This window comes from Strix uralensis, chromosome 15 (genome assembly GCF_047716275.1).
Source record: "Strix uralensis isolate ZFMK-TIS-50842 chromosome 15, bStrUra1, whole genome shotgun sequence".
Taxonomy (NCBI): domain Eukaryota; kingdom Metazoa; phylum Chordata; class Aves; order Strigiformes; family Strigidae; genus Strix; species Strix uralensis.
In genome coordinates, this window is record NC_133986.1 from 15776773 (window position 1) to 15790830 (window position 14058).

Consider the following 14058-nt stretch of genomic DNA (forward strand, 5'->3'; position numbering starts at 1 on the left):
TGGCATTCTGCCTTCTCACAAGGTGGGATGCCAGTTTTGGAGCACAGGTGCCAACCAAATATAGGTTCAGCCTAATACTCTGCAAAATGTGGCAAATGACATTTCACCTGCAAGAAGATCATCCTACATCTGACCCATGCCAAATTAGGATTGCATGCTTCATTAGCAAAGGGGGTCATCAGCTGAAAATCATAGGCAGCACCAGAAACGCTGGCTTTCTGTAAAATGTCTCCTAGCTGAGAGTCTTCAGCACTGAGGTTTTATTTGCAATACACCAAATTTTCCCAACATTGTGGACACACAGCCCTTTTGAGAAAGCTGCAACAGACCATGGACAGAGATCTGTTGAATTCATCCTCCCAGACTCATTTCTGACAAATTCCAAGATTCTTAAAAAGGGCAAATGAATTAACAGTGCGGGAAAGATGTAAGTAAAGACTTGTGTTACCTCTAAGGGAGTTTGCTGACAACACAGGGAAAACTACCTTTATTATCACTGTCAAAAAATCCAAACCAAAACCACTTGTTATCAGCCACCAAATTGTTCATATAATTCTAAAATTCTTGAATTATAACAACATATTTTATTATAAAAATTGACATACGATAGAAAAAGTTAAGTCAGCTTTTAGTTTGACAATTCATGTACACATGAAAGCACACTAGTCATGAACAACCATTATACTAAAACTGTTCAGCATACAATGACAACATGGGAATATATGAAAAGGTGTTTCAATATTCTCAAAATACAGTATATTTTGAACATTTTCATTAATGAAAATATACCACACTAAATTAATCTAACAAGGAAAGTTAAATATTCGGTTGATCAATAAACGGAATAACCACAAAGTAGTGTTGGTTTTGCTTCCAAATTATCGTAGCCTACTTTATTTATAAATGCACAAAACAAAAATGAAGCATTGCTAGTCTAAAAAAATTATCTGCTTTCAAGAAGCAATTCACTATCCCTTCTTTGGTAATTTACTATGATTTCTGTAATCTATTTCTCCCAGGATGCACCTGATATACCATGAGCTTTAGGTGATTTTGTTAAACTGACTATCCAAAAATGAGAGTCATATTACGCATAATTCTGCATTATTTAGGCTATTCAGAAGGCATGCCACTGCTATCCCCAAATGACAAATTCAAAGCTATTAATTCTTACTACACAAAATTATAACTCGATACATTGAATTCTATAATTATAATTCAATACATTAAGATACAGAGTCCTGCATCTGAGATGGAATAACCCCATGCAACAGTACAGGCTAGGGGCCAACTGGCTAGAAAGCCTATCTGCAAGAAAAAACTGGAGGTCCCTGTGGGCAACAAGCTGATCATGAGCCAGCAGTGTGCCCTGGCAGCCAAAGCAGCCAGCAGCATCCTGGGCTGTTTGAACAGGAGCATTGCCGGCAGATTGAGGGAGCCGATAATTTCCCTCTTTCTGGCACTTGTGAGGCTGCATCAGGAGCAATGTCTCCAGCTCTGGTCTTCTCAGTACAAGACAGATATTAAAACAGCGGAGCAAGTCCGGCAGAGGCACCAAGACAACTAGGAGGCTGCAGCATGGCATACAAGAGGTTGAGAGAGCTGGGTCTGCACAGCCCAGGGAACAGCAGGTGAAGGTGAGAGCTTACTGCTGCCTGCAGCTGCCTAGTAAGGGGGTGTAGGGAAGATGGAACAAGGCTCCTTGCAAAGGTGCCCAGTGAAATGACAAGAGGCAATGGATGCAAGCTGAAATACGGGAAATTCCAATTCAATATAAAGAAAAAAAAAATTACCTTGAGGGTGGTCAAACTCTGGGCCATGTTGCCAAGAAACAGCGTGGCATCACCATCCTTGGAGATACTCCAACTTGACTGGAGATGGCCCTGTGCAACCTGCTCTAATTGGACCTGCATCGCGCAAGAGGTAGGACAAGATGACCCCTGGCGGTCCCTTCCCATCGACATCATTCTCTGTTTCTATGATATACGTGGTGTGATCTTGTATGATACACAGACCTCTTTTAATGCCATATACAGGAACATTTGTGAGTATCGCACTCTAGGCACTTGCTAAACTATTTAGGGACAGCATACAGCTTTACATTTGCTTTTCTCAGCTTTTCATTCAAACAAAGGCTTCAGTCTTTTGTACAGAACTTACTTCTAATAAATTAACAGCATTATACATGGCATTTATACTAAGCCTTCCTACTTTGGATCCCAAATGCTTTAGAAAGAATGCATTACTTAAAATAGAAAAAGGCACCTGTTATTCCCCCAGAAAAACAAGGAAGGTGGCATAAAGTCAGTAGAACAGCATACTTTTCTTCCTGGCACACTGTGCCTGTATGTCACAACCGCTGTCCTAATGTAAAGGACACTGTTCTGCCTCTAGGCAGGATATCACAATTCCATGACGGACTCAGATCCATCATAAATATCATGATATTAAGAGGACATGATCTTTCATACCTAGGTTAACTTATATAAAATGTATTATTTCAGACTATTAAAAATATGCTTGGACTACAAATTTCTATGCTCAAAGTAAAAATGTACATAAACTGCTGCAGTACTGCACCTGCAACTTAATGTTATTCATTATAAGAGAATGAATACCAAAATGGTAAAGTCAACTTCAGTGTAGGCAGCGTGCACCACAGGTTCTTGGCAAAGTTGCCAGATAGTTTATAGTTTATTAATACAGTGTATAGCTTGAAAAGATCACTACATTAATTTTAAAGACCTGATGTAAGAAATAAGATGTTGGTGTTAAACAGGTAAGAGAGGGTAATGAATTTCCCTTTTATTTTTGTGTTTATTGCAGTCACTCAAAGTCAATAGGCTGTGACTGACACACAATTAATAATCCATGAGACCAGTACATGGACAAAGAAAACATGTATTTGCATGTCCTTTTGTACAGTAAAGATTGTAAAGTAGCTAAAATGAGCAAAAATCAGCATTGCCAAGGAGACATGCTGCCTACGTTTTAAGTATCACAAGTCACCAGAACACATACAAACTGGCTACAATGGACCTGATTCATCTTCCTATAGGCTCCTGTAAATAAGAGGGGTAATGAATGATCACATATGTGGAGCATATACTGTAGGGACACAAATTAATGAAAATATTTTTGCAGGAGGAAAAATCTGATGTGGTGGCAGCAGACAGTGTTGTGATATTGCTCTATCATGGAGGTGCAGATGTTGTCAGAAAAGAAAAATCTTCATCAGTCTTCAAAGTTTATTTGGACATTGGGTGCATACAAAAAGTCTATGTGCTCCACTGACAATGAAAGTTAAGCAGAAACATTTTGAAAAGAACTTGGACTTGGGAGCTATGCAGAGATAGCAGAGTTTTAACACACCCATTTTTTTCCACAGCTTTCAAATCTTTCTCAAAGCATTTCGGATCAAGTGAAAACCAGCAGTATAAAGACACCTGGTGTTATTTCTCATTCCTTTCCACTGACCACTTCCACAAATGTTACTGAAGTCCCTGCGGAGGAGCAACTGCTACGATCATACAGGGTTAGGAAGGAGAGCACACAGAGCCACTGTTTTCCCCATACATTTCCATCTAATTTCTCTTTGCCCATGCAGTAAAAAGATTCAAAAGTGTTAGGAACAGGAATAATTATAAGAAGAGACAAATTCTGCATACAGACAGCTTTCAACTGACTTCAGACTTTGGCTTTCACAGCATCACATGACTCAAAAAAGAACATTGTTAATTTTATTCAACCTTTTTCAGTAGAGTGTTAGTCACTGAAGTATGCTAAGGAGTGGTTTGTCCGCGCCATTTTCAAACTACCCGATAACTTAAATTCCCTAAGAGAAACAGATGGAAATGTTAGATTCCCCTTTCCTTAAAGTATTCTGCTTTACTACAGATGGATAAAACAGAAGATATACCAAAGGAAGGAACCACTGAGTTTTCACTCTAAAAAAAACACAATTCATTTTGATAATACTGAAGATTTTGTCTCATCATTCAGACTCACAGTAGAATAACTGAATTTGGCAGATACTTTCTGTGAAATGTCTTTATTGGTGCTTTTATGTGTTAGCAAGCACAAAAGAAAAATAAGGAAAAGTAGTGAGATATATGAAGCTATATCTTCATTGCAATAAAAATGATTTTTACTCACGTACAATATTCTAGCACTGTACTATGTACAGTGGTAAATGAAGAGGCCTAGTCAGCCTAATATGATGTAAAATCTTAGAGGAAGCAAAGCACTATATATCCTTATTTTGATGTAGCTGTTCACACCAACTCCAGGTAAGAGATATATGGTTGGCCTTGACTGGCTACACTGATATAAAAACTACCTGGGTCCTGTCTCCACTAGGAGCGTACCTAGAGAAAGGTATCCTAACGTACCTTTTATGATATTAAAAAAATGGGGATTTTTTTAAATCTTTGTACTGAAGACAAAGCCTAGTGTATGCAATGGTACTGTAAGCCTGCACAGTGTTCGGTTCAAGGACACTATTTCTCCATTCTTTGTTTCCTTCATTCGTTAGACTGGGGCAAGAATTCTTTTTCTGTGGTATTGAATAATGGCCTGTTCTGCTAGGCCAGAAATAAAAGTAAGTGAAGATAGTCTTTGTATTGATGTGCTGCCTGTCTTGTTTACGATAGAAACTATTTTGTTTTTAGAAGGGAAGTGTTCTAAGAAAAGCTTTTATAACAGGTTCAGAAATATAAAAGCCATTTCAGGATGAGGACATCTCTATCCTTTATTTTGTTAGTCCTTGAAAGGGCTTTTTAAATGTTAACAGCTATGACTGCTTTCCCTCAACTGATGCTCCCTTCTCAGCAGTCCTTCTATTGACATCTCTTTGTTTGCTCTTAGCTTGTCTCCGCTTCTTCCCAACCCCTTAAAACAAAACTTAGCAAGAGCTTGGAACTGAACTTTTGGCAGACATTGGGCCACTAAAACACACTGAATAAGTACGCTGCATAAGTCAGATTTCAAGAAAAAAAAAATTCTTTCCCCATCTCCAGTGATATATGGAGTATTTTCCACTCTTCCCTGTGGCAACCTCTACATATTGCAGTCACAACTACTAAGCAAAGCTGGTCAGAAAACATGAAGCATTTTCAGCTTAAAATATGCTGGAAGAGATGAAACGGTTTTGAAATGCTAGGGTAATGTCCTGTTTCCATTTAAAAAGAAATAAAGCTTTCTGCCTAAAACAAATTTATTAAAGTAGGTGTATGTGTACATACATACTTTTTTTTTTTTTATTTCAAGCTAAAAAAATTCAGTGGTTTCCTTGTTAAGCTTTCCTACAGTCAGATACTGGCAGCATTCCCTGTCTCACGGTGATAGCTACTTTGAGTATCAGAAGTTCATTAGTAACAATTAAAGATTCTACAGCACTTGAGAAGAGGTTGATCCTATTTCATATGCCAATGTCAGTTAGCATATTATAAATTACAGTAGTCCAATTACACTATAGCTAATATTTAGCACTTATACATTACTTTGAACACACACTGTGCAACTCTTAATTAATTCGTAATGCTGGCATGTAGATATATTATCCTAATTTCACAGATAAAACAGAAAGGTGAGATAATTTGCCAAAGGCCACTTAGTCTTGGGTGGAGCCAGCACTGTAACAGGGGAAGATTCAACTCTGAATCCATGGCTTCCAAGCCAGGGCTGGCCAACATCTTGGGCACCATATGATAGTTTTATTACTGCAGCTTAGCCGGTCACTGCCCGGCAAAGACATCCTTATCACATTACACAATCAAAAAATTCTTTTGGCTGTCAGACCTAGACTTTAATCTACCCTAACTCTACACAGAGAGCTCAAAAAAAAAATTTTTTTTTCAAAGATTCTATATCAGGTTCTTCAAACATGAAACTGCTCCTGCAAGACCTAGTTAAGCCTCAGCTTTCCCATGGCTAGCTCTCCTAAGCTGTTGTCTGCCTGAAAGTTTTCGTCATACAGAGTGCTGAGGTTCAAAACTTGGAATTGGACTGGAGTGGAAAACCTTCATTAAGGTAGATTTTCTGGTATTTCCTGTAACAGTGCTGGTGTTCACCTACCCTCCACCCCCAAAGATCATTCTCATCCACAGGCTGGAGCTCACTGCAGAAGCAAGAATATACAGAAAAGTCAAACAGAGAGTGTAATTGTACATGACACTGAAGAGTTTTGTTACCTTATTTGTCATTTCACCTCATCTCACTCTCACCTTATTGTCTATCTCTGTTCATTTCCAACAAGAAACCTCAGTGTTCCTCCCTATTGTGCTTTAGCTATACTGAATAGACAGTCATTTGCTTGAGGTCAGATTTCTGCATTGTAGCCAGTTTCTGCTTCATGAAGAAACCTCCCCTCCTGTGAATTAACTGCCAAGTTCAGGATAGTCTCTTCAGAGGGTCTATGTCAAAGAAATGTGGACAACTCACACAAATATTGCCCAGGATCCTTACCTACTGTTTTGTTTATATTCTAAAAGAGTCTCACAGATTGGAGAAGACAGGTTTCTTCTTAGAAACCCAATCTGTCTTGTTCTCCTTCAACTCATTATATTTCTCAGTTGTTCAAAAGAATACAGCAAATATAACATTGAATCCCAGCATGACAGGATTTTCAGAACTCCTTTCTTATCATTTACTAGTGTTACTGGAATTATATAAAGCTCATGAGCCGCACATCCTCAGAATTATCTGTAATATCTCCAGAAAGACAAGCGAAACCTTTACATAACCAGTCTGCTATTGAGAGAAGCCACATTTTTGTTAGCAGTCAGAATACTACATTCTTAAGTTACACCATGAGTAGAAGGATGCCATTTAATGCTAGGGATGTATTTGTTTATTAAGGTACCTCTTTTCTGCATTTTTATCCCAAGTGAGCAATAAAGTAAGGAAAAAAATATTTTGTAAAAGCCTCTCACTAAAATATCATCAGTATATCATTATTCAAAATGTAAACAAGAACAAAATTACCCAACCATTAGTCAGCCATATAAACATCAGTACATTTCAGTTGTCCTGAAAAAGACCTGAATTTAACACTAAGCCACAACTAAGACCCAATTATAATAGCTGATTTAGAGTTTAACAGTCTCATTTTCTTGCACTTTTTTTTTTTCCAAAGGCAAACCTCAATTTGTCCTATAAAGGAACCATAGCCATGAAGCTAAAATTTCACACTTGTTTTTATTAAGGAACAGGTCTTTAGGCATAATAGTACAGAAACTCTAATAAAAGCTTAACTGAAAAAAATGGAAAAGGTACAATTTCACTGGTATTAGATTACCACAGTTTCTATTAACAGACTACAAATGCTGCTAGACACTACTCCTAAAAATTGAGGGTTTTAATGTATAATGTTATTTTTATATTTTTTGCATTTTTACTCCCCTTACTCTGTTAGAAGTAATTTTTTAAATACTGAAATTTAAAGTAATCCACTATTATAGTCATTATATAATATTCTATACATTTAAATACAGTAAAATTAAGTTAAAGCTGTAAGTATAACATTATCTCATATTAATGCTCCCTGCTGCTCTTTATCATTTCAAACAATAACTTCAGAAGTTGTAGCAAGCAGGTGTAACAGCTGTGCCTTTCTTTGTGATTTTGCACACTCAAGCAGTGCAATGTATGTGAACATTAATTTAAACATCACTATCCTAGTGCTATTCTGTATAAATAATAATTGAAAACAATTATATTCTACATATATTTTTAACTCTGAATCTACCTACCCAGGAGTGGAAGGGCTACACCAACACATCTCTACGTTATTAGATCTGCTGAACTTCTGTGCTTCATTTTCCAGAATGTTTTCTTATCAACTCTTCTTTCCCTGTATTTCAGTCCTACCAAAAAACAATGGGTGACATCTGAATAACAAGGCTCAGGGTAAGTGTTAAAAAAGTATCAAAGTGACTGAAGAGTTTAATTGCCATACTCACAAAAAACATTGTAATGACATATTTTTAGCTTTGTAAGGAGGAAATCTGTAACAGCAGATTTAGCTAGGAGCAGTTCATCCCCCAAGCACAAAGATTCCTCTCAGAGAGTTCAGAGCAGAAGCCTAACTTCAGAAACCCTATAGCAACTTTTCACAGAATCGTCTAGGTTGGAAAGGACCTCGAAGATCATCCAGTCCAGCCATTAACCTCACACTGACAGTTCCCAACTACACCAGATCCCTCAGCGCTATGTCGACTCTACTCTTAAACACCTCCAGGGACGGGGACTCCACCACCTCCCTGGGCAGCCCATTCCAACGCCCAACAACCCCTTCTGGAAAGAAATACTTCCTAATATCTAGTCTAAACCTTCCCTGGTGCAATTTGAGGCCATTACCTCTTGTCCTATGGCTTATTACTTGGTTAAAGAGGCTCATCCCCAGTCCTCTGCAACCTCCTTTCCGGGAGTTGTAGAGGGCGATGAGGTCTCCCCTCAGCCTCCTCTTCTCCAGACTAAACCTCCCCAGTTCCCTCAGCCGCTCCCCATCAGACCTGTGCTCCAGACCCTTCACCAGCTCCGTTGCCCTTCTCTGGACATGCTCGGGTCATTCAATGTCCTTTTGTAGTGAGGGGCCCAAAACTGAACCCAGTGATCGAAGTGCAGCCTCACCAGTGCCAAGTACAGGGGCAAGATCACTTCCCTGTCCCTGCTGGCCACGCTAGTTCTGATACAAGCCAGGATACCATTGGCCTTCTTGGCCACCTGGGCACACTGCTGGCTCATGTTCAGCCGGCTGTCAATCAACACCCCCAGGTCCCTCTCTGACTGACAGCTCTCCAGCCACTCCTCCCCAAGCCTGTAGCACTGCTGGGGGTTGTTGTGGCCCAAGTGCAGCACCCGGCATTTGGCCTTATTGAAGCTCATACAGTTGGCCTCAGCCCATCATTCCAGCCTGTCCAGATCTCTCTGCAGAGCCTCCCTACCCTCGAGCAGATCAACACTCCCACCCAACTCAGTGTCATCTGCAAACCGACTGAGGGTGCACTCGATCCCCTCATCCAGATCATCAATAAAGATGTTAAACAGGAGTGGCCCCAAAACCGAGCCCTGGGGGACACCACTCGTGACTGGCCGCCAACCGGATTTAACTCCGTTCACCACAACTCTTTGGGCCCGGCCATCCAGCCAGTTTTTTACCCAGCAAAGCGTGTGCCCATCCAAGCAGCAAGCAGCCAGTTTCGCCAGGAGAATGCTGTGGGAAATGGTGTCAAAGGCCTTACTAAAGTCAAGGTAAACATCATCCACAGCCTTTCCCTCATCCAATAAGCAGGTCGCCCTGTTGTAGAAGGAGATCAGGTTTGTCAGGCAGGACCTGCCTTTCATAAACCCATGCTGACTGGGCCTGATCCCCTGGTTGCCCATTATATGACTTTTAATGGCACCTGGGATGAACTGCTCCATGACCTTCCCTGGCACCGAGGTCAGACTGACAGGTCTATAGTTTCCTGGATCATCCTTTCTGCCTTTCTTGTAGATGGGTGTCACATTTGCCACCCTCCAGTCCAATGGGACCTCCCCAGTTAGTCATGATTTCAGGTAAACCATGGAAAGCGGCTTGGCAAACACATCTGCCAACTCTTTCAGCACCCTTGGGTGTAACCGATCCGGTCCCACAGACTTGTGTGCATCCAAGTGGTGTAGCAGGTCTCTGATGACCTCCTCTTCAACTGTGCTGACCTCAATCTGCTTCCCCTCCCCATCTCCCAGCTCATGAGGCTGGGCGTCCAGGGAACAGCCAGTTCCACTGCTAAAGACTGAGGCAAAGTAGGCGTTGAGCACCTCAGCCTTTTCCTCATCCTTAGTTACCATGTTTCCCTCTGCATCCAGTAAAGGAGGGAGATTTTCCCTAATCCTCCTTTTGTGGTTAACAAATTTATAGAAACATTTTTTATTATCCTTAACAGCTGTAGCCAAGTTGAGCTCTAGCTGTGCTTTGGCTCTCCTAATGTTCTCCCTGCATAACTTCACTACATCTTTATAGTCTTCATGAGAGACCTGGCCCCTCTTCCAAAGGCAATAGATTCTCCTTTTGTTCTTGAGATCCAGCCAAAGGTCCCTGTTTAGCCAGGCCGGTCTCCTTCCTCGCCTGCTTGTTTTTCAGCACACAGGAACAGCCTGCTCCTGTGCCTTTAAGACTTCACTCCTGAAGTATGTCCAGCCTTTCTGGACTCCCATATCCTTCAAGGCAGCCTCCCAAGGGATTTTGTGAATCAGTCTTTTGAACAGGTCAAAGTTTGCCCTCCGGAAGTCTAAGACGGCAGTTTTACTAACCCCTCTCTGTTTCTCCAAGGGTCGAAAACTCAATCATCTCATGATCACTGCACCCTAGACGACCTCCAACCTTTACTTCACCCACAAGCTCTTCCCTGTTCACAAGCAGCAGGTCCAGGAGGTCACCCTCCCTGGTTGGCTCACTCACCAGCTGTGTGAGGAAGTTATTCTCCACACATTCCAGGAACCTCCTGGATTGTTCACCCTCTGCTGTGTTGTGATCCCAGCAGATACCCGGGAGGTTAAAGTCCCCCACAAGAACAATGGCAAGTGACTGCGAGATTTCTCCCAACTGTTTGTAGAAGCTTCATCCACCTCACTGCTTTGGTTGGGGGGTCTATAGCAGACTCCCACAGCAAGATCTGCTTTATTGGCCCTTAACCTAATCCAAACACTCTCAGCCCTGTTATCACTATACTTGATTTCTGAGCTGTCATAGCATTCTCTTACATACAGGGCCACTCCACCACCTCTCCTTCCCTGTCTATCCCTCCTGGAGAGCTTGTAGCCATCGATTGCAGCACTCCAGTTGTATGAGGCATCCCACCATGTTTCTGTTATAGCTACTATGTCATAGTTCTCGTGCTGCATCATGGCTTCAAGCTCCCCCTGTTTGTTGCTCATTACTGCATTCATTGGTATAGATGCACTTGAGATGAGCTAATGAATCCAACACCTTTTTGTGAGCGTGGGCCCCATTCCCTACCAGACCCTTCTCAGGTGCTTCCATGGTTCCTAAACATCTTTCCCTTCTCTCAAATGAAGTGGCAGAGGGAGAGCCCTCACCAGTCCACCATCCTTCAAGCTTTGGCATGCTTCCCTTGAGCTTGTTCCTAATATGCCCAGTCATCTCCTCGTCCCCCCTCATATCTAGTTTAAAGCCCTGTCAATAAGCCCTGCTAACTCCTGCCCCAGAATCCTTTTCCCCCTCAGAGACAGCTGTATCCCACCTTTCTCATTTGTCGCCAGCAGATCAGGTGCCTTATAAACCTCGCCATGATCAAAGAACCCAAAATTCCAACGGTGGCACCAGTCTCTGAGCCACGTGTTAATCAGATGTTTTCCACTCTCTTTCAGTGGTTTTCCCTTCCACTTGAGGGATTGATGAAAACACGACCTGAGATCCCCAGCCTTCAATTAGCCATCCCAGTGCCTTGAAGTCCTTTTTGAGTGACTTAAGACTTCTCTCTACCACCTCATTGTTACCTGCCTGGATAACCAACAAGGGGTAGTGATCAGAGGGCTGCACCAGAGCAGTGACCTTCCTTTTAATATCTCTAACCCGAGCCCCAGGGAGGCATCAGACCTCTCTATGATATGGGTCTGGTCAACATATGGGCCTCTCCGTACCCCTCAGAACAGAGTCACCTACTACAATTACCCTCCTTTCCTTCTTACTTGAAGAAGTTGCAAGTCATGGGGCTGAGGGACAAGCTGTGGGTGACTCACCAGATGGGTCCTCGTTTCCATCTTCATTTGGCTGGCCAGTTCCAAAGCCTCATAGCTATTGTATAATGACAACTGGGAAGGTGAGGGGGGCTGAGAAGGTTTTCGCTTGCCTTTCCGAGGAAGGATCTGACTCCATTCCCCCCTGTCCCCCCCAAGCCCTCCTTCTGCCTGGTGAGAGGAGGGGAGGGAGTCATATATTTCTTGTGGAGCCTCTACCTGCTGCCTTTGTCTCAGAGTGTGGCTCCACCAGTCAATCTCATTTTCACATTCTTTGATCGTTCTCAACCTTTCTACCTCCTCCCTCAGTTCAACCACCTGCCTGAGCAGATCATTTACTTGATCACACTGCACACAAACGGTGTCTCTGACTCCCTCCGGTTCAAGTGCCAGGCTCAGGCACTCTCGGCAGGCAGAGACCTGCACAGAGCCGCCTGTTTGTGCAGGACCTCTATCTGGGTTCCTACATTCCTCATCACTCTGCCTCTTGGCCGTGTTGTGACCATGGTCTTCTCTCTGGTCAGGAGGGAACTAATCCCTGGGTGCTGTTTCCCACACGCTGTGCTCTCACGTCCCTGCAGTGCTGTTCCTTCCCTCCCCTCTGTCCAGCACTGGACAATGGCTTGCAGGGATCAAACATACCTTGTCCAGTAGCAAAGACTCAGCCCTGCCCTACAAGCTGCCTCGGTGCACTCACAATCAAGTACTGTCTGATCACCCTAAGCTCTGGGGGCAGTCGCTGCCCTCCCACAGGGTTCTTATCACCTGACCAAGGGTGGGTGGTGCTGGTTCCGCCCACACTAACTCGGTAGCCCACCCAGCTCGTTACCGAGGGAGGGGTGTGAGCTGGTCTCCTCGGCAGTGACCGCAGGTGTGGTTACAGCTCGTTCAGAACAGGCACCACCAGCACTTGGCTCCACCCTCAGCCCATGCAGCCTTAGCTGCCCGCCCAGCAGCTTGACAGCCTCCTTAGAGCTGGCTAGCCACCTTCTTGGCACCAAAAGATTCAAAAGCCCCCCAAAAAAGCTCCTTGCCGGTCCCTTTTGCCGCGATTCCTCCCCCCAGTGCGGGCTTACCCGCACTGGAGCTGGTCTCCTCAGCGAGTTTTCTCATTCAGTACAGAGAGACCATAGGAAGACCACATTCAGAAAACCAAAGGTAACCACTGCAGGATCTTCCCCAAACTGTTTGAAAGCTGGACGTAGCTCTGACCAGCAGTCAGATCACCTCAGTTAAAAGTGAGTTAATGGACACAGACCCAACACCATCACCCACCCCAAGCTGCTTCAGCGTGAGAAGTTACTGGCAAGGCACTGATCACCCTTCCTTTACGAGATTGTTGTCCACCAGCATCTTTACACTCTGTGTAGACCTCTGTGTTATGGGACCTACATGCTACCTTTTCAATATTACGTTTGCCCCTAATCACTCTATGCAGAGTGTAGTCTTCCCCCTTGCAGATGACTACACCTGGCATTAGCAGGCATAACCTACCTTGGCCTTCCCTCCCTCTAACCTTCAAAATCCAAAATTTTCCTTGATGGAACACAGAGCTAGACAGGTGAGTGGATAAACTTAATGGCTCAAATCCAAAATATTTAACAGTTGTAGTGACAAAAACAATAAAAATGAGAATAAAAACTTGTGAATAGAAGGAACTAAACCAAACAAACCACTAAAGATAAATAGATGCAAAGAAATGCAGCTTAGATCACTGCAAGTTTAAAAAAAGTTCAGGCACAGACAACATGGGTTCACAAAGGGCAAGTCCTGTTTAACTAATTTGATAGCCTTCTAGGATAAGGTCACCCACCTGGTGGAGGAAGGGAAGGCTGTGAATGTAGTTTTTCTGGATTTTAGTGAGGCTTTTGATACTGTCTCTCACAGCACCCTTCTGACCAGTTGTCCAATTGTGGGATGAGTGGGTTCACAGTGTGCTGGGTGAAGAACTGGCTGAAGGACAGAGCTACAAGGGTTACAGTGAATGGGGCTACATCTGCCTGGCGACCGGCCACCAGTGGTGTTCCTCAGGGCTCAATTCTAGGGCCAGTGCTGTTCAATATATTTATCAATGATCTGGATGCAGGAGTTGAATGCACCATTAGCACGTTTGCTGATGACACCAACCTGGGAGGTGCTGTTGACTCTCTTGAGGGACAGGAGGCCTTGCAGAGGGTCTAGATAGATTGGAGCATTGGGCAATGGTCAGTGGCATGAAATGTAACAAGTCCAAATGCCAGATTCTGCACTTAGGACAGAGTAACGCCGGGCACAGTGTAACCTGGGAGAGGGTGGCTGGAGAGCAGCCCTGCAGGAAGG